Source organism: Passer domesticus, chromosome 3 (assembly GCF_036417665.1).
Source record: "Passer domesticus isolate bPasDom1 chromosome 3, bPasDom1.hap1, whole genome shotgun sequence".
Classification (NCBI taxonomy): Eukaryota; Metazoa; Chordata; class Aves; order Passeriformes; family Passeridae; genus Passer; species Passer domesticus.
Window position 1 is genome coordinate 66,786,407 of NC_087476.1, and position 19,544 is coordinate 66,805,950.

Here is a 19,544-nt window from a genome sequence, read left to right on the forward strand (position 1 = left end):
CTTACCAATGAGATGATATGTGCAATAACTACATTATTTTAAATCTCTCTAACTTAACCAGACTTCAGAGGTTGAGCTGACATTATCTGGATGTTTACATTTCCTGCTGCTAGATTACTGTCAGGAATCAGTGAAGAAATTCTTGGCGGGACAGATGGAATCTACCTATCAGTTCTGCTGTTATTAATGTAAAATTTACAGCAAAAAATCCAGACTCTCAGTGATGTGTTCAGGAACTCATGCCAAGGCCTTGTTGTCAATAATTCTTATCTTTGGAAGAAGCACAGTTAATTTCTTCAGTAGTCTGTAAATTACTGCAGAACTTACAAATCTCCTACAAAATCAATGCAATTAATTGTAAATTAATAGATTCCTAAGTGTGAAGGAGCATGTAATAGTGTAGATGAGTCCTTGAATGAGCATGCCAGTTCTGGTGTCAGGAGTGGGAACTTCCCACTGTTTTATGTGACATCTTCAAGTGTAAACACATTTCTTTTCCTTCCCCCAGCTGATTTAGCTTGCTACTATAGCAAGTAACATTTCCATTAGCCTCCCACCGTTAAATCGTGGAGTAACTATAATCACAAAAACATCCACCATGCAAGCAAACTAATAGAGCAGCAACTGTGGTCATAGCTTATCTCCATCTTACAGGCATTTTTTGTGAGTTCACCACAGCTGGTGCAGAAACAAATCCCTTTAAACTGAGCCTAATGAAGGAGAATAAAAATGGTTGGTTGCAATACAGATTAAGGGCTTATGGATATTCTTGAGTGAGCTTGCTAGAAGGAAAAATGTGGTGTTGTTTCCCTTATGTGCAGTACTTAGCAGCAAGGCAGTGTCCTGTGTGTCGGTGCCTAGACTGCTCAGGCTTGATGTGGCAGAAGAGGAATAGTCTGACTTCAGGATGCTTCAGATTTTAGTTAAAATACATGTAGATGTTGACAGGTTTAGCTTTATTACACTTAGCAGAACAGAAAATCTTAAAACCGGAAGAAGTTTCCTGTTTATTGCTTGCACTATTTTGGTTCTGGACTGTAACAGACTGTGTTTTCCTATGTGAAATAGCCACAATTTTCTGTGATTTAGCTTTACTTTTCCCTGAAATGTAAAATGAAAAAAAAGATAGCCTTAACTGCATAGCATAATCAAGTTTTGTTTTTCTACAATCCCAGTTTTGCAAAGCATGTAGACTTGAAGCTGAACTCTGAGGCAAGGTTAACTTTTCATACAAGTTTTTCTGATCTGGGATTTCAAGGTGTCTTTATCTTCCTCTGAGCCTGAAGCCTGGAAACTTGGCAGAAAGCCATTCATGCCAAGGGCTTATCTTGCAGCACAGCTTCTCTCTTCTGGATACAGCTATAGGTGTTCATATTAGTGAATCTTACATCAGCACCTTGACTACCTATGCTCTCTGGGTTTGGCTGGTGGGGTTTTTTAAAATAACAAAATTGTGAATAGGATGGTGACACAAGGTACCATAAAAAGGAGTCTGCATGTTAAATATATGTAGTGATAGAACATTTACAATGTCATGTTTAGGAGGGAGAACAGAGTCTTAATAAGTTCTGCAATGAACTACTAGAACTAAAGTGTGTAGAAAGTAGATGGTGTTTCTTTTTTGCTTTTGTTGATTTTAAAAGGAAAATATGGGATTTTTCTAACAGCACGTTAGGTGATGTAACAGCAGGGTGACATGGAGGGAGGAAGCACAGCTCGCTGTGCAGACCTGCCCAGGAGGAACAACAGCAGGACTGTGAGATAATTCCTAACAATATCCAATCATTCTGACAGCCACCCAACTTAAACATTTTGATAACTCTTCCCAGGATTGCTGCTTGCAGTTAAGTAACTCTTAACATTTATGTATGTTTGTTAAAAGCCAACTGTTGTTCTGGGTTTCCAAATATCCTGTAGTAGTACAATAGTGGTAGAAAAATGAGTACCCTAGAAACAGTATCACGCCTGTGCTCTATGTTCCCAATCCTAGTTTGTCAAATGCATCATGAATGTGATTGGTTGTGTCCATTTTGAGCGTTTGTTTAGGGCCTTAGCATTTGAGTCCTTTCCTGCAGACCGTCTCTTTGGATGAAAGGATGCAGAAAAGCAATGTCTTATCTATAAGTAATATGAAACAATTAAGCAAATGGCTGAAGGGAAATGTATTTCTTGCAAGGTCTTAGTTTACTTACCAATTATACAAATTTTAGGAAAAAAAAAGAGAGCTAGTGAAGAGCTTTACAGGGATTGTGAAAGGGGGATTTTTGGTGTTTTGTCATACCCATCATGTTTTTTTCTGGCCCCTGACCCATGTGCCCCTCTCTCCCTTGTGAGAAAGGAGCTGGGTAACAGGTGAAAAGGGCTCTACAACTCTACTGCATGACAGCCTTGTGCTAATTAGATGGCATCTCTGTCCCCAAAATAACAGGAATATTTCTGCTGTGTTAAGGGGGGAAAAAAAAAAAAAAAAAGCATGCACTTCAAATATATATTGGAGGAGTACAACTGCATGCAATCTATTTTAAATCTTCTAACAATTAGGGGTTTGTTAAATAGTCAGCTATACTCTCTAGGAAATTCTTTGTTTCTCCTTAATAGGCTTTCAAAGTTTCTTATTTAAATGTACATCATGTTTTAAATTATTCAACCACTTCCTGTGATGACAAATTTAGAAAAGAAGTAGTGCAGTTCAAAGGTGGTATCAGTTGTAAATGAGGGACTCTGTTCTTTTTCTCTCCTCCAAACCTCTCTTTTAAATGTCCTTACGCATGTAGTGTTTCATGTTGGAAGGTTGAAGAGTGGTGTACCCTCAAATAATCCCTTTTTTGATGGGACATGCCAGTATTTAGAAAGGATTTGAATGTCTGTATACACATTTACAGTAGAGACAATATGTTATCTTTTTTTCAAATTTCATATCCCAGGAACTCTCAGATACTACCTCATTTCATATTTCACTGAATTAACTTTTGTTATCACAGTTTTTGCTTACAAAGTTAATGAATTATGGAGGACTTCTGATCTAACACCACTTCAGTTATTAAGAATAATTTAAGCAGAAGGGATTAAATAGTGTGCCAATTTTATAGTTGCTGGGTTTATAACGATGCATGAATTTAGTTTTATCTTGCTTTTGAGTAAGGACACTAAAATCAATCCACCCATTCAGAAGGTGTGAAACTGTATCAGGTGTGCAGTGATTGAGTGACCCTTTGGTTGCTGCATCGGGCAGGAGGGTTCCTCCTGACACAGCTCCCTGAGGGAGGGGGGAGTGAGAGGTGGGTCTGCCCCCCCAGCCAGGGAATTGCCCAGAGCAGCTGCTCTGCCCATCCCTGCTGAACAGGATTTGTCTGGCATACTGGTGAAGAGGTGGGTTGATTAAATATATATGCTGGTTGTACTACATGCAGACTACTATAGTTTTTCATCCCCTGCAAAAATGCTTTTTCTTTTTGGTGAGAGGCTGTGGAAAGAAGGAAAAGTTTTAAAACTAAACGTAATAAAACTAATTTTTTTTCTCTCCTAAATATTGGATCTGTAACACTGAGTTTCTGATACATTATCTTAATCTTATTTATTTCTTTTTTATCATTTTAGGTAAGTGGAAGTTTTCTCTTCATGACTTGGGGCTACATTTAATTGCTGTGGTAAGTGTTCATCATAAGAATATAGGGATCAGCTGTGTGTAAATAAACTCCTTAAGTTAGTTTCACATGTGGCAGTGGATTCTAGGAGGCTGCATGTATATCTATATGCTGCTTCTCCTGCACAAGTTAGTGATGTTTTTGAACACAGAAGATGATGTTTCTTCTGCAGACCTGCTCAGTTGTACAGCTTGTAAATATCCTGACTCATTTTTCCTCATGTAACTATGGTTTAGCGTTAACTTGTTCTGTTTGGTCTTACAATACAAAAGCTTGCTAGTTGAAGTGGCTTACTTGTGTTTCTGTTTTGGCAACTTATCCTCCAAATTTCTTGTGTTTAACTATAGAAATAAATATTGTTTTTCTCACCCCCTTTAACGTTATTTCGCACTGCTTTGTAGCAGCACAGTTTGGATTGTTACTGGCTTGGGTTTGTTGTGGTATGTGGATTTTAAATTTACATTACATTACTTTATAAATTACATGTGTGTGAAAAAGAATTTGAGCACCTTGCTGTGACTTGTTTCAGAGGAAAAATAATGTTTGAATTTACTTTTGTGCACTTATATTCCCAGTGTACCATAGCTGAGTGAAAGCAAAAGATGGACTATTTTTTAGGAACTTGTGTTTTAGATAATAAGGATAAAATTTTCTGATGAGGCCATGCAAAGTCCACAGAGGTTTTATATTTGCTTAAGCTGGTGTATGAAGAAAGAGGCAGTGGATTGCAGGAGTGACAAACTTCCTTTTGCATTTCTGGCATTGTCCTGGGAATAGCAGTACGTGTGTCCTCCTCCTGTTGAAAGGACTGTGTGAACGTGTGTTGTAGCACCATCTATTCAGTTGAGGCTTTGAAATTAAACTTTATGAATTCTGCTTGAGTCTTGGTTTCTTTTGGAGGGGTTTGGAGGTTTTGTTATTTTAAATCTTTATTCTGCATGGATTTTGTTTATACACTGGATTAAATAATGCATTCCTTACAGCAATAGTATTTTAAGCATATCCATCATGTTTAGCCTATGCCAACAGCATGATTTATATTGATGGTATTTTTGGATGCAGATAAAGAGGGTTGTGCTACTGCAGAATAGTTCCTCATTAAAATGGCTTTTTTTGTTTTCAGTATATCACCTTTCAACCAAATGAAATCTGTTCATTTGTGTTGTTGCTTTATCAAAAATATAACAGTGGTGATACTTCTCTTTTATTTTTTTTAATTGATTATTGAATGATGAAAGTGATGGAACTGTAATGTGTCCTGATTCAGAATGATCATACAAAGGCTTGGCACAGTCCATCTACACCAGCATGGCTATTTTATGTGGAAAAAATTCATTGTATAGTTTTGTCTGTACTTGTAAAATTCATGTTTTCTGCAAGGCATTTGTGAATTAGCTGGAGGATACCCAGGTGCACTTTTTTTCTTTTTCATTCTGGGTTGTTTTAGGTTTCTTTTCTTTCTTCTTCTTCTTTTTTTTTTCCTTTGCTTGCTTAAGGGAAACATTTTTTCAATACTATACATAGTTCAACATTGCATATGTTCTTTAAAGGCTATAGGTTATTTAGCATTATTCACTGTAGAATGAATATTGGGGTGAAAGAGAACCTAACACAACAGGCAAAATCACAACCAGTGTGTGATTATGTACATACATAAATATATTAACTGTTTATTTCAAGATGTTGTCCAATTAATCCAAATTCTTTCAGTGCTTAAAATAACTTAAACCCTACAGAAACCTTTCAGTAGCATATAAGTTAATAACAAATTAATAGCAAATGTTGTATTCAAATATTTTTATTGGATTCAGTGACCTGATAAAGAATGTTATCTACTTATTATAAAAAAAAAAAAAGAATTTATAATGAAACAGTACTTCCTTTCTTCCAGTGTCATTTCCCCTCCTCCTTTTTTCACTCAATCTTTGCTAAAGTATTTGATGAGGCTTTTTTCTCTTAAAAAAAAATATATTAAATTTGTTGCCAAAAAAACCACATAGGAAAAAAATCAAACTAAAAACATTGAATCACCCCTTACCAGTACTAATAATAATTTATTGCTTGGTAATGCAGAGTAGAAAAACATCAACTCTGAGAAGTAGAAGATGTCCAAAGGGAAGAATATTTGGTGTCAAAGTTGAATAAAAACCTCATGGGAATTGTCATGCCTTGTTGCATTGGTTGAGCAGGGGGAAGGAAGCCATATGTGTGTGTAACATTATATACAAACTATCTGCTGAAGACTTGCCAGTGGCCTATCTATAAAGGAAACTGTGCTTGAAAATGCAGTTATATCAGTGTCAACACTAGTTACATATTCTTTTTCAGCTTTTAAATTATATCTTCTTGTTGTGTAGGAAACTTAAAAATTAATTCCTGGCAGACAGATAATTTTTTCTTGAAACATAATAAAGACAGCAGATTTTCCTTTAAATGCCACATTGAAGTCTGTGCCCCATGCTGTTCACCAACCCTGTTATGCTTTTATTTTCTATTGAAGAAAAAGGACAAAAAAAGATCAGAAAATAGAAAAATGCAGAGGTGAAGGTCAGTTTTTCTGCTTGCATAGGCTTTTTATGCTTGTGCTTTGAACCTTTGTGAGGAGGATAGAGGCACGCAAATCCAGATGTTGTTTGAAGAGCTACCTCAAAGGAGGTTGGTCAGAGGAGATGGCACAGTGTCAGGGCAAGACCTTTTACAGTTTGATATCCAACAGCTTGACAGCTGTATCCCATTTGAAGTGTTAATGGTGTCCTCTGTGTTTCATTTGGGGGTGCTGGCTCCTGACACCTGAATTTGTTGGCAGACCTTGCTGCAGTTAAAAATTTGTCATAGGTTTGGGTTTGGTTTTTTTAATACTGCTTACCCAGAGTGATCCTCATTTATATTGCACAGCATTGTACATTAAGCTTTTTTTTTAAATAGCTTATTCTTAATAGTCTTAATTTGCAATGTATTTCAAAGGTAAAAAAAAATATTAGTAGGTCAGTTTTGGATTAATGCAAATACTCAAATCTTTTCAATTTCGTTCTTTTCAGCTCAGGTTGCTTTCCAAATTCTGGGGAGAAGCTGTACTAAAACAAAATAGTGTTGTAGAAACTGGGAATTCAGATATGAATTTGTTACACACAGCACAAATTCTTATTAGTATGGATTTGTTGGCTTCCTTGGTAATGATCATTTTAGGATGTAAATGCTTCTAGTCTTACTTTTCCTTATTCAACCACCTGTTACATTCTTCTTGTTTGAGTTTACTTTTGTTTTCAGAAATCAAGTGATGTTTTAAAAACCTTTAGCTTGCAGCTTCTATTACCATGTTGTTTGCTCTCCTGTATTGGTAGCCACATCAAGGGCTGCAGCCAGGACGTTAAATACAGAAAGAAACTGCGGGGCCTTTGGCAGCTGCCCAAAGGAGAGGCCAAATGAAAAGTTACAGTATCAAAAACTTGTAAACGCAAAACATATCATGTTCCAAAATAGCTATTTAAAATAATTGTTTGAGTAAAAAATGTTGAATTTGGTACTCATGCCAATTACTTTGGAATTGTGAAGTCTGCTGTGTGTATGGGAGGGCATTTCCAAACTGCTCCATAGCTTACTTCAGGTGAACGTGACTTTGAGGCATGCATCCTCCTAGGTGGACAAAGGCTAGCATAAAGTTTATCCATCTGGCAACTTTCCTTTCAGAAGTAATGATGAACTTCTAGGGGTGGGGAGTGTTGAAGGGCTTTTTGTGGTTTTCTGTTGTTTAGGTTTCTTCCGTTATTACATTTCTTAAAACTTTTAAAAAAAAATTTAAATGCTAGACTGTATGTTTATTAAGAAAACAGATTTTCAAAAATATTTGGTTCCAGAAAGTGCTCCATAAGCCTTTATCTTATAGGATGAATCAGTGTTTCTCAAGATGTTTCATGAGCACGAATGAAGCAAATAAGATCTCAAATTTATGACAGTACAAGGTGCAAAATCAAACCAGTTCATCTTGTATTTTGGAACAGATGTGGAATTTGCTTCCAACAGATTGCTTCTAATAAATTTACTTCCACTGCATTAATTTAGTAACATTTATGTTTAAATGTTTAGTAACATTTAATTTTGTTTTCATTATACTATCAAGATTTTTCTAACCTGCCTTATTTCTACAGCAGGTTGGTTAAGGTTATCTCTCAAAGAAACTTCCACTAAGAAGCATCTAGTGTCTTTGACTGAGCTGAACCATGAAAATAATAATCTAAATGTTTTGAAACTTTTTTGAGTTTGTGTGCATAGATGTGTAAAAATGTATGTAACATAGCAGGTTTATAATACCAATCTGGCTAGATAATTTGTTTAATTTGTTGTTTTGACAGTCATAACTGCATTACCTTTCTGATTATTTACACAGACATTTTGTACTGCATTCTTATCTCTTGTAGTCCATGACTTCACCTTACTTTATCTCATTTTTCATGGGATTAGTGAGGATTGCACTCCATAAAGCAAAAAGTGCATTATTTGCATTAATTCAGACATCCAGGCCAGAAGGATTTTAGTCATAAGCTTATCATTGTAATTTTTATTCTATTAAATTTCATTCAAAAGCCTTAACAATAACCAGGCTGGGGTTTTTGGTTTTTAATCTTTGGTTTCCTTATTTTTGAAAGTGAGGGGTGAAATTGTATGGAGATAATCAGTATAATGTCAGAAGATGCACATGATCCTCTGGAGAGGTTTTGTTCCTTTATGCTGGGGTGAGCAGAACCACCACGGCAGCAATAATAGTGAGCTCATGTGTGACAGGGCTTCACATTGCTGGTTTTACTTGGCTTGTGCAGTGTCCCTTGTACAAACCCACTGTGTGGTGAGTCAGAGGTGACAAATTGTTAAATTGGCCCTCTCAGATTTGACTGAGGCCCTGTAGAGAGCATTTAGGTGTTTGTGTACCTGCCCTTATTTGTGCCAGTCGAAGCAGGGTATGGAAACAGCATCTGCTGGTTTACATGTTAATGGAGCACTTGACTGGCCTTATACATCTTGATCTCTTTGTGGTTTTGGGGTTTTTTTTCCTATCAGCTAGTGAGGACACACTGAAAGGCAAATTATCTGGTGTTGTGCACGAGTGTTGGATGTTATAAAAGAACCATGGTGTTATTTATGAGAGCAGTGTAACTCCAGAGTGTTTAATTGCTGTGAAGATGATAAAATTAAAAATCACAGTGTGGATTGCCAGATAAATATTGATCTATGCATTTTGCTACTGTGATTTTTTTTTAAACAAAGTGAAATTTGTGAAGTACAACTGTAATCCATCTCTTAATTATTTAAGATATATGGAACTAAAATATTTTATTTTGCTATTATTATTATTATTATTTGAATGAGTGCTTTCCTATTTATATGAAATATCTGTTTTCCTCAAGGTTTGCCTGACAGGAAACAGTAAAATGCTATTTTGTAGTTTTAAAGTAATGGTGGGGGGGTGGTTTGTTTTAATTTTGATTTTATTTTTATTTTGTCATCTTTGAGGATTTCTCACTGTCTTCTATATTCAGAAATTAACTTTTCTTTTATGAAAAATAAATGGGAAGAGAAGCTTCCCATTGTTGTTACATATCTGTAACAACACCAGAATGAAGTGACAGCAGAGGTGTTTTCAACAAATTGTTTTAACCTTTATTTAAAAATGTAATTAAGAAATGAGAAGATTACCTTAAAATAAAATCATGGGGGAGAGTCTTATGCATGGCAAAATCTGCTTTTTCATTACTGCACACTTTCAGCACTCATTTACATTGTTATTTCCCTAAGTCCCTGCAACTGTTAAATTATGCAAATCAAGTTGCCATAATATTCGGTGCCAAAATGTTTTATTTAATAGCAGTCATTAATTTATTTCTCTAATCGAATCCACTAGGAAATCATTTTAAATGTATCATTTTGCTTTAAATAGGTCCCAGTTCAGCAGAAAGAAAACCTGTTGGGTCTTGCAATCATGAGGGTTTTTTAACACATGCATGGCAATTCAGCAGTGATGCCTCCCTTTTTTCTTCCCATTTACCCAGTAATTTTGCATAATGGGAAAATCAAACAACATGTTTAAATGTGACATGACCAGTTGTTTTATAATGTGGAGAATAACTAGTATTGTTAATTCTCTTGCTCAAAGTGTTGTAAGAAGGAGAAGAGTTGAAGCTGACCTGAGAGAACTAGGGTAGCCCCTCTGAGAGATGGTGAAGGCAATGCTAATGAGATTGAAAAAGGAAGAAAAGGAGAAATTCTTGTATAGCTCCAGGTCTCTTATTCATGTGATATTTAGATTAAAATACAAGAATATCTTGAATGCAAATGCTGCAGTGAGGTATGTTCAAGTGGTTTCTAGATCTCCCCAGGAAAGTGATATTTTTCAAAGTCTTAGCAAAAGGGAGGCAGGAGAATTTTCTGATGATTCATCCTCCTGTGAAGTGTATTTCAAATGTGCTGTTTTGAGGAGAAAAATTTTAAGGAACATGATTTAGTTCACTGCAATCACAAGAAAAAACTTTATGGAGTTAGAGCTGCCCTAGGTTTTGGGAGGGCTGAGCATAATTTAAATATTCTGTGATCTGAAAATACTATATGAGTAACATACACAGAATTTATTTTTGTGAGAGGAAACAATTGCATTTGAAATTCTGAATTTTAGTTATAAAATATAAGGATTTATATGCACATATTTATAAGCAAAACTTGGATGTGGACAAATCTTTCACTTAACTTTAAACCTTTTCACCCTCACCTTCATCCCAATACCCTTTTGGAGCTGTGACAGGAAATTAAATTCAGTGCAGGACTCAAGATTGCAATCATCTCTTCTCCTGTATCTGACATATTTTTTTTAACTTGTTCTGTTGCAGGGAAGTTCTGGCAACTTGAAAATGCAAGTGAAATATTTTTGCAGGGACAGCTAAGGTTACCTTTGCACCATTTAAAAGCCACAGGAAGCAGAATATCCTGTTGTCTTTGAGAACATGCAAATGAGATTCTTGTCTAATTGAAAAATAGGACAGTTCTGGGTTAATTGCTGGAAAAGACTAATTATCCAAATACCTTCAGTAAAAGAAACAGCACAACCCCTCTGCTACCTTTCTTCAAAGACATTATCATCTTTAATCTGTAGCACATTCACCAGAAGACTACATGACTCTTATTAATCACCTTTGTGAGTAACTGGTGAGATTGTTTCCCGCCTGCCTTGTTTGCCATTTGAAACTAAATGGAGCAATAGTTCTCTTGGCAGTGCCTTGCCTGTGAGTGTCCCTCCTGGTGACCACCTGCACATCCATAAGCACATGGAGTGACGGGAAATATAGTAGGTAGAGGGCCATCACCTCATCTTTTCCCATCTTCCATCTATGCTATTTAATCCAGCCGTAAACAGGTTGATTCCTTCCACTCTTCCATTCCTTCCATTCTTCCTTCTCTGCTTTACCTCTAGAAGTGTTGCTATAGGAAGCAGAAGAATGAAAGGGGTGGATAACCTGATCCCCAGTCTTGTGTGGTGAAGGGCAAAACAAGGGTGCCCTGGACTCCTCCTGCTTGTTCTTTTCCCCTTCCCAGCAGCTGGGCTTCAGATAGATCTGGCACAGAGGAGGAACTTTCCTGGCTTTCATCTTAAAAATAATCTGTAAGTGTTCATAGGCTTCTTTGCATGATTGTGTTTTTATACAACCCTGACATGAACAACATGATGGGGCATATGCATCTTTTTGCCTAGTAAATGGTGTTTTACCTCACGTAACTTTGTCTCTTTATATGTAAAGTATCAGGACTTAAGATACATTAGAAGAATAAGTAGGTCTTTTGGACAAGTCTGCTTATAAATTTTTGGTTTGAAAACTAAGATTTTCATCACTCTGGATGCTTACTTTCATGCTTAGGACAGGTTATTAATTAATTATTTTTTAAGTCAAACCCAAAATCTAAACAAGAATAGCACATAGAAAAAATATATTAACATTTGCCAAAGTAATGCAAATTAATTTTGACTAATTTCCCCATATATAGATTGTGGCAGAATTAAATATTCCATGTATTTTAAAATAAAACAATAAATACAAGTAACAAGCAGAATTGCTGACTATCTCCTCTCTTTCTCTACTTTTTGACTTTGTTCTCAACTGATTTCCTGTTTGTGATTGTGTATTTCTTCATTCGCAAGATATAAAGCTCTCTGCTGAATCTCAGTGACAGGAAAGAATCTCAGCAGGTTTATTCTTTAGCGATCTGACCTTTCTTCTGTCAACTTGTTTACTTAGACACAGTTCTGCATCTTTGATTCTATTTGCAGTTTACTGAAAAGCAAGAAGCAAGACTTTTCAGTTTGCCTCTCTACTTCTGTGCTCTTTAATTTCTGTGGCAGAATAATCCTTTGGAAGAATAAAGGAAGATTTTTTTTTTTATTGGTTTGTCTGTTATTTTTTTTTCCTGGAGCATGAGGTCTCGGGCTTGAAATTTTGTTGGCATTTTTTGTCTCTCTTGAAGTGCTGTTGGCCTTGATCCAATATTAATTGGATCAAATCGAGGTAACCAGCTGCTAATGCCTCAGCAGCTCCTGTCACTTCTACATGGAGATAAAATACAGTAGGTAGAGTCCCAGCTCATCTGTCCTAGGCTTTTTCCATTTTCCTGGCTGAATTTCTTGAGGGGGATCTAGAAATACTTTTGCAAACTCACCAACATTGAGAGAAGCCAGTTGTGAGGGAAGTGTCTGTGGGCATGAGGAATGAGAGGAGCCTCTGTCAAAGCTCACCCTTAGGAATAATAGTTTCATCTAGATCCCTTTTTCTCCTTACCATCTGTCCTTAGTGACCAAACTTGTCTTAGTTAAACTGCATCTACCTAATCTGCCTGCCTCCAGCAGCTCATGTGGGCATACATGATTTCATATGGGTTTTGCTGGTCATGGACAGCCATGTGTAATTTTTGGACTTTTGTAATCATAATAAGAGGATAAAGACTAAACTCATTCATACAAGTAGATTTTTTTAATATAACTTCCTTAGCTGAAGACTGTCCAAAGTTCAGAAAGCACTGCCTTTATTATGATATTTATTCTTGTCACAGCATGATCATGAAACAACCCACGGTTCTCTTTTCCTCCTTCTGCTGGTTTTACAGATGAGAATTTTATTTTTTAAATAATATGACACAGAAGGTCTTTAAAGATAGAAGTGTTTGCTTAAAGTAATTACCACTTTGGTAATCATTTGTAGCTGTTCCTAGGCTTCTCCTCCCCCAGATTTCCCTCTAAAAGAACTTCTCTGCTCAAAGCTTGGAAGGATGTTTGAGGACCTTTCCATTGCCTGCAAGTGCTGAGCTTTGAGTATATCTAGGGTGGCAAGGTGGGCTTCTCCACCAGCTGGAAATAAGGAATTTTTCTCTGAAGTTCAGATATTCCCTGCTGTATTGCTGCATTATCTACAAATAACATGTCAGATACTCATTAAAACCCAGATGTTTGAATTTTGTTTGTATGATCAACCTCTTTAGGTTTCAGTATGGAAAACTCTCAAAAATTTTGTGAAAAACATAAGTGATTTTTCAAACACCTACACCCAGTTTGCACTAAGCTTCCTTTCCCTGATAGCCATGTGCTATGCTGCTGCACGCTCTTGCATAGAAAAAGTAGACAAGGGAACTCAAAGTGTATTTGCAGATTAGTTTCTTCTTTGTTGTTTCCATCAAGAAGACAGTGCCTAAGTGTTTTCTTTTTGGTTTTTTTTTCCCCAGGCATGTGGTGTGATTCACCTGAAGCTGTGCAAATGAAAGATATGTGTGTGTTTTTACTTACAAATTTTCTTGTTTTGTATTGTTTCATTTTTCTTCATCATCAGAGGGGTTTCTGTGCTCAGTTATGAGGGGGTTTTTTTATTTATTTTTACCAAGATATGATTACTTTGTATGTAAGAAGTAGTAAATTATTTCAATATCCCTTCTTATCTGCAAAGACTCTTGTTCAAAGTCTACAAAGGATAAATGTTAGCAATGTTTAGTACGCTTTAATGACATTAGTTTCAAGTGCCATTTGGGGCCGTTAGTACTTGTTAGTAGTCTTTGGAACAATCCACATGAAATTTTGACGTGGTTTAGAATTTCTACATTTCATCAAGTATGTGATTAAATGAGTATTATTCAAAGAAATCTATGTAAATTAAATATATTCTATACTAATTTCTCCTGAAAAAACTAGAACTGAAATTTTATAAGAATTTTTTGTAAGAATAGGTGGAAATTTTGTGTAACTTGGAAAGGCAATCATTTGAAAAGAAGACTGACCAAAAAAGAGCTAAGATATCTAACAAACCTTATTCTGACTGAGTTGCAGATAGTGCTGTTATAGCCTGCATGCACCATCAGGCAGAAATTTCATCTGTTATATATCTATTTTTCTAGATCATATGACTTAGAATAAGTCTTGCTTGAAACTATACTGCCCCTTTTGATTTCAGTGAAGATTTCATCATGAAAATTCTTTTTGTGAATGTATTTGCTGGATGAGGCTGAATCCTGAGTACTGAACTAATTTTTGCATGCCACAGAACTCTACTCAAAAAGAGGTGGGAAAACTTGTTTATTTGTAGGATTTAAATGTCATATTTTTTCCCTCAAATATTATACTTTTTTGTTTTCAGGTTTTAATCTTTAATCAATGCTAGGACTCCATTTTTAATAGAGTGAAACTCTAGAGTTAGGGAAGTTGTTCATGTGCCTTTGAATGTTAAGGAGCAATGTGTTCTTAAAGTAATCTGAAGAACATTGAGATAATGTTGTAGAAGTAGAATGTATATCTTCTGTAATTATATAGTGAATTTGATTGAAGAAGGGATGAAAGTCCTAATTCTATTTTAGCAGCTTGCATAAGATTGCTGACTGTGAAAGATAGGAGAGCCCTTTTGACACTAAGCATGAAGAAATGAATTATATTGGTAAACAGTAATAAATAAAGTGAAGAGGCTAGAAAGCATATAATGATAGTGCTTTCAATATTGCTCCATTTGGTTTCATAGGCGTTCTAGAAACTGTTCCGCAGTTTTATAAACTTTATAAACCGAGGAAAAGGCTCAGACCAACAAAAATGCAGCAACAGCTAGAATTTATATTTTTAATTGTGTAGGAGCTGTATAAAATCCTTTTAGCCTGTCTTGTACCTAACAAGCCAAGGAAGAAAGATGCCTGTTTGCCTATATCCTTCCTATTCTATGCTTAACACCGTAAACACCTCAGACTTTTATTATTTTTTCTATTAAACTTTTTCAAAAGAAGGCAAAACACTGCAAACAGCACAGCAGTTTGGTAATTAAGTGCATGTTACATAATATACTCAAAATCGTGATTCAAAATTTCTGATTCAAAGATGTGTCCTTTGGTTGACTGATAATAAACATCATTAGAAAACTGATAACAATACTCATCTCTGTTAAATATATTTGCTCAGCAGATAGGTATCTGAAAATGAAGTTAAATTCATACTTCACTCAGAAATCTAAGGAAATTATCTTTGGTATAGTGTAGTCCTGAAAATTGAAGTGATAGCCGAATTAAACTTCTCTCATGGGCATTTTTTATATTTAACACATGGAAATGCAGTGCACATCTAGAAAGCTACTGGAATGTGTTGCTAATTATTGTTTAAAAAAGGATTCATCTATCATCCACATAGATGACATTTTGTTTAAGTGTGATGAGTGCATATTTCTCTAAGAAGTGGGGCATCCTGTTTCTAGTGCATACATCTTGACAATTACTGTAGTGCTCTCTTCTAAGAACCAGGTTTTGTGGAGATAAATATGTTTACCAGAGTGTGATGCTTAAGAAAGCCACAGGTACTTGGTGCTCTAGTGATCCCCGAGGGAACCTAAGAGTGTGTTCCACAGTGCAGAATTGTCCCTGGAAGCAGCAGTAGGTCCTAACAAGCACATGGATGATGTCTTAGGTTGGGCTAGTGGCCACAGCAGCAGGACCTCAATTATCCTACACTTTGCTCTGTTGGTATGCCTCCAACACAGCAAAGGACTCTGTATGTTGATGAAGTGGAATGTCTTTGGAATTATTTTGCCTTCTGTGTGGCCATGGTGGCAGCTCCAGTTTTAAATGTCTGGGATATCTTTGCCTCATGGAGACATTTGTTTAACTGTGTAACATGAGCTTTCCCACCAGCCATTCATCATCCTCGAAAGGAAAGGAGCAGTCACATAACAGCAGGCCAGGTTGTTCTCACATTTCCTCCCTTTACAGTAAGGAAAGTTAAGAGATGTAGATCTTGAAACAGCAGAATTTGTGGTACCAACAAAAAAATATGAAGGGAAATATCAGATTGTTTTCTACTTTAAACCCTGTTTGCAGTTCAGTTTATCGGTTATCTCTCAATTAGCTTGCTGAAAAATAAAAAAAATGTGGGCATATTATTTCTAGAGCTTTAATTTGTTTTGTAATTTCTTGGGCTGGGCTCTTAAAAGATGATATTTTTGTGAGTATTTATTGATAGAGTATGATTTGTGTGTTAAAGTACATTTCATGTGTTATTTTGCTTGTTAAAGCAATAGTGCACTGACTATCCCTTAAGTGCCAGCCTCCACTTTTGAAGCAGTCTCTCTGATTAACTTACCTGCCTTCATAATTAGAATAATCACATAATATAATTTATAATAAAGAGAAGCTACAAGGAATTATGTAAGATCTGTAACAGAATGTAATCTGGTGTGGTGCTGATAATGTGTCAAATTGTGGCATGATTTGGAAATGCAGAAAATTGTTGTAAACGTGTAAAAACAATTTGTTTGAAAGCAAGGACATGTTTTCAGTGCATGTGGGTGTTTTGTTTGATCATGGGAAAAGAACAGAATATTTCTGGAAGATCAAACAAGCTCATATACGAGGGTAGATTGTATAATTTACCTAATGTCTGAGCCTTTTTCTAAAACTCCTCTGACACCTGTAACTTCAACTCTGGGGGTTTTCAGTTTATCAGAATTGTGTTCTATATAACAGTCAACTGACTGCACAGTCAGTTGTCATGTCATCAGTGGGAAAATCTGTCTGTGATAGCAGAACAGTCACCATACTGGAATACTTTGAAGGATGACCAAGTCTGTACTTTTAAAAACATATACTGAAGATTTTTCGGTAATAGTCAAGTTATCACAAATGTTAGAATCTGACTTTAAGAGTTATTTCACATTTCACTTTGCTATTGTTTGGAATATTAAACTTGAGCAGTGTCACAGGCAATCCTCTCTGTGGCCAGGTAACTCTGCACAGAGGAGATCAGTGGCCCACATTCAAGAAGAATTTCTTTAAGTGTATGTGCATGTCTATGAAGGCTTGGTAGATTAACAAGTACCAGGTAAAATTTAACAAAAAAACCAAAAAAACTCCAACCAACCAAAAAAAATTGAATCAAGTCCCCTTTCGTTTGTATCAGTTGTTGTGCATGCTTAGTAGTTTAGAAATTCCCTCACTTAATCATCAGTGAATAATATTATAATCTTTCAACATTCTAGTATGTTGTCTCCTGGGGAAAAACATATTTTTGAGTTTAAAGCAAATAATAGTGAAGTCAAGGATGTATTTCTGTTCCAGTTGGCATTTGAAGCAGCAGACTCCAGATTTGTGGCATTTAGCTCAGGTGAGGGCGGGGGATTCCTTTTGGAAGGGCGAGGAGATATTCCTGCACATACTCCAAGAGCACCAGCAGAGCTGCCCTTCAGTGACCCTGCCATTTGTCCTGGCCTTTGCATATGCCTTCCTCAAAGCACAGGCATCATGACAGAGCCTCAGCTCCTGCTGTTCTCTGGCCTGTCTTAAACCCTGCAAACACTTGTACGCTTAACTGAATCCGGAGAGGAGCCTTGTGCAAGTGCTCAATGAGAATGTAGTGTGTGGCTTCTTCAGTTAATGCTGCCCAGCTTTTCTCTGAACTGTTATTAAGGCTGGTATGGTGGCTGGAAAATAAGAATGTAAGAGTTTGCTGCTACCCGCTTGTTTGTCTTACCTCTACTCTGTTCTTCAGTTATCAATCCATGCTGTCTGTTGATAAAACAAGTTGCCAGTTCAGCCACGTCACCACCATATTTGTTTATACTCTTCTGTTTGAACTCTGGCTTCTTCATATTTCACTGCAATTAATACTGTAATCATTACATGTGGCAATCTGTTTCCTTATCAATGGAAATTAAAAGGCCAAAAACTACTCTGCCTTTTTTAAAGTGGTATGCAGCTGAGCCAGGTGCAAGACTAAAACTTCCAAGCTGAACCCTTAACATCTGCATTTCAAACAATTATTACTTTATCTCTATTTCACTTTGCACAGACCTGTTCCTTCAAAACTGCTGTTATCCTGTTTTTCAGGATGTACATGATCAGATCACCCCAAAATCAAGGTTGTCTCTCCTACAGACATAGTCTGTGTACTTCCTGGAGAGCAATTATTGCTCTTTCAAAGTTTTTTTTAATTGTGGGGGAGGATGATGGTCTGGTAAAAAAGTGTGACAGAACTGACTTCATAAGTCCGAGGAAATACGATACTCTAGGACTCATTCTATAATAATTAAATTTTCTTAGGTTGCATGCTACAGGAAACTTGATTCCTTTCTACATGTCCCATTTTGGGTTTTGTCATTGCATGTAGCTGGTTTTTTATTTTTAAACTTGTGTGGCATGTCTTAAACTGTATGTAAAATATGATATGGAGATTGTATCAATGGCATTTCTAAACATAGCATTTCTAGTTTCCTTTCCCATCTTTGATGTCAGGGTTTGACAATTGCCCTTTAATTGTATGCCTACATGATACACTTGAATCCCAGCTCATATGCTATATTCTGTCATTAAAGCTATATTCTTTTTCTTTTGATTTTTTAAATCTTTTTTTTAACTCTCAAATGATTTAGTGTTTTCATGCTGATTTTTGTTTACTCTGGGTTTTTGTACTAACAGAAACAAGGCCATCCTGTTGTTCATGAGGTGTTCACAGAAATGTTGCACTTTACAGACAGTATGCTCTGGTCTAGCATTATAGTCTATAAAAATTTGTAATCAAAATGCCTCAGTGGCAACACAGAATGCAATCTCTAAGTATAACTAGTATGGAAGCAGAGCTGATTTAGACCCTGCTCTTAGGTCTTAAGGCATAAATCTACTGGAGTTAAGATGGTAATGTGGAGACAACTGTTAGTTATCTGAGCCTGCAGAAGCCTAAATTAGGTTAGGGCTGTGGTCTTCACATGTAACAAAAACTACTACGCATAAGGAGAGCACAGAGAGACATAAAATCAGCTGTCTGTCAGAAGTGAATTCACAGATGCATCTCAAGAGGATGGGCAGCATATTTGTAACATTCTGTTACAAATGGTAACGCTTGGTATGATGGTTTCCTTGCTGTGAAACAATGGGATTGTTGTATTTTACTTGGAAAGGCTAAGATGGGGGGAATAGTATTTCTCCTTGGAAGAAAAAAATAATTCCTGTTACAAATTTCAAGGCTATGAAAGCTAATGAGGATAAGTGTGATTGGGTTTTGTGGTGCAGAATTATGAAAAGAAATATTCTTGCAGTCTGTGGTTAAAGAGGTTACATATGATTTTTACTTCTACAGGTGTCTATAATAAACCTTATTCATTATATTTCTCCACCACTGTCTCTGGATTTAATTTAAAGAATTCAAAATCTAGCACTGGCTTTAGTGGTGATTTGCAACAACTGCTTTGCAACAAGTTCAGACATCTTAAATGTGTTTCTAAAACAGGCTAACATGTTCTATAGATGTGTTAATGAAGCTCTTAATTATGTCATGGTGCACTATGACAATTTTGTATGGTGTGACATCTTCCCCAAACTGTTCATGAGAAGTTATATGTTTAAAAAAAAGAGTAGGAGGGGTTGCAG

The 19,544-nt window shown here is 36.1% G+C and overlaps 1 long non-coding RNA gene across 2 annotated transcripts in view; it reads left to right on the top strand.

The window, feature by feature from the left end:
* The first annotated feature begins 3,249 nt into the window (after positions 1-3,249).
* LOC135296828 (uncharacterized) overlaps positions 3,250-19,544 on the top strand; it is a 46,218-nt gene continuing 29,923 nt past the window's right edge. The window contains exons 1-3 of one of the 2 annotated variants that reach the window (XR_010358840.1): positions 3,391-3,496; positions 3,598-3,647; positions 14,055-14,218. This is a non-coding gene — a long non-coding RNA (uncharacterized LOC135296828). Of the gene's footprint in view, positions 3,370-3,390; positions 3,497-3,597; positions 3,648-14,054; positions 14,219-19,544 lie in introns of those variants that run through there. The other variant, XR_010358839.1, reaches the window with a different exon arrangement.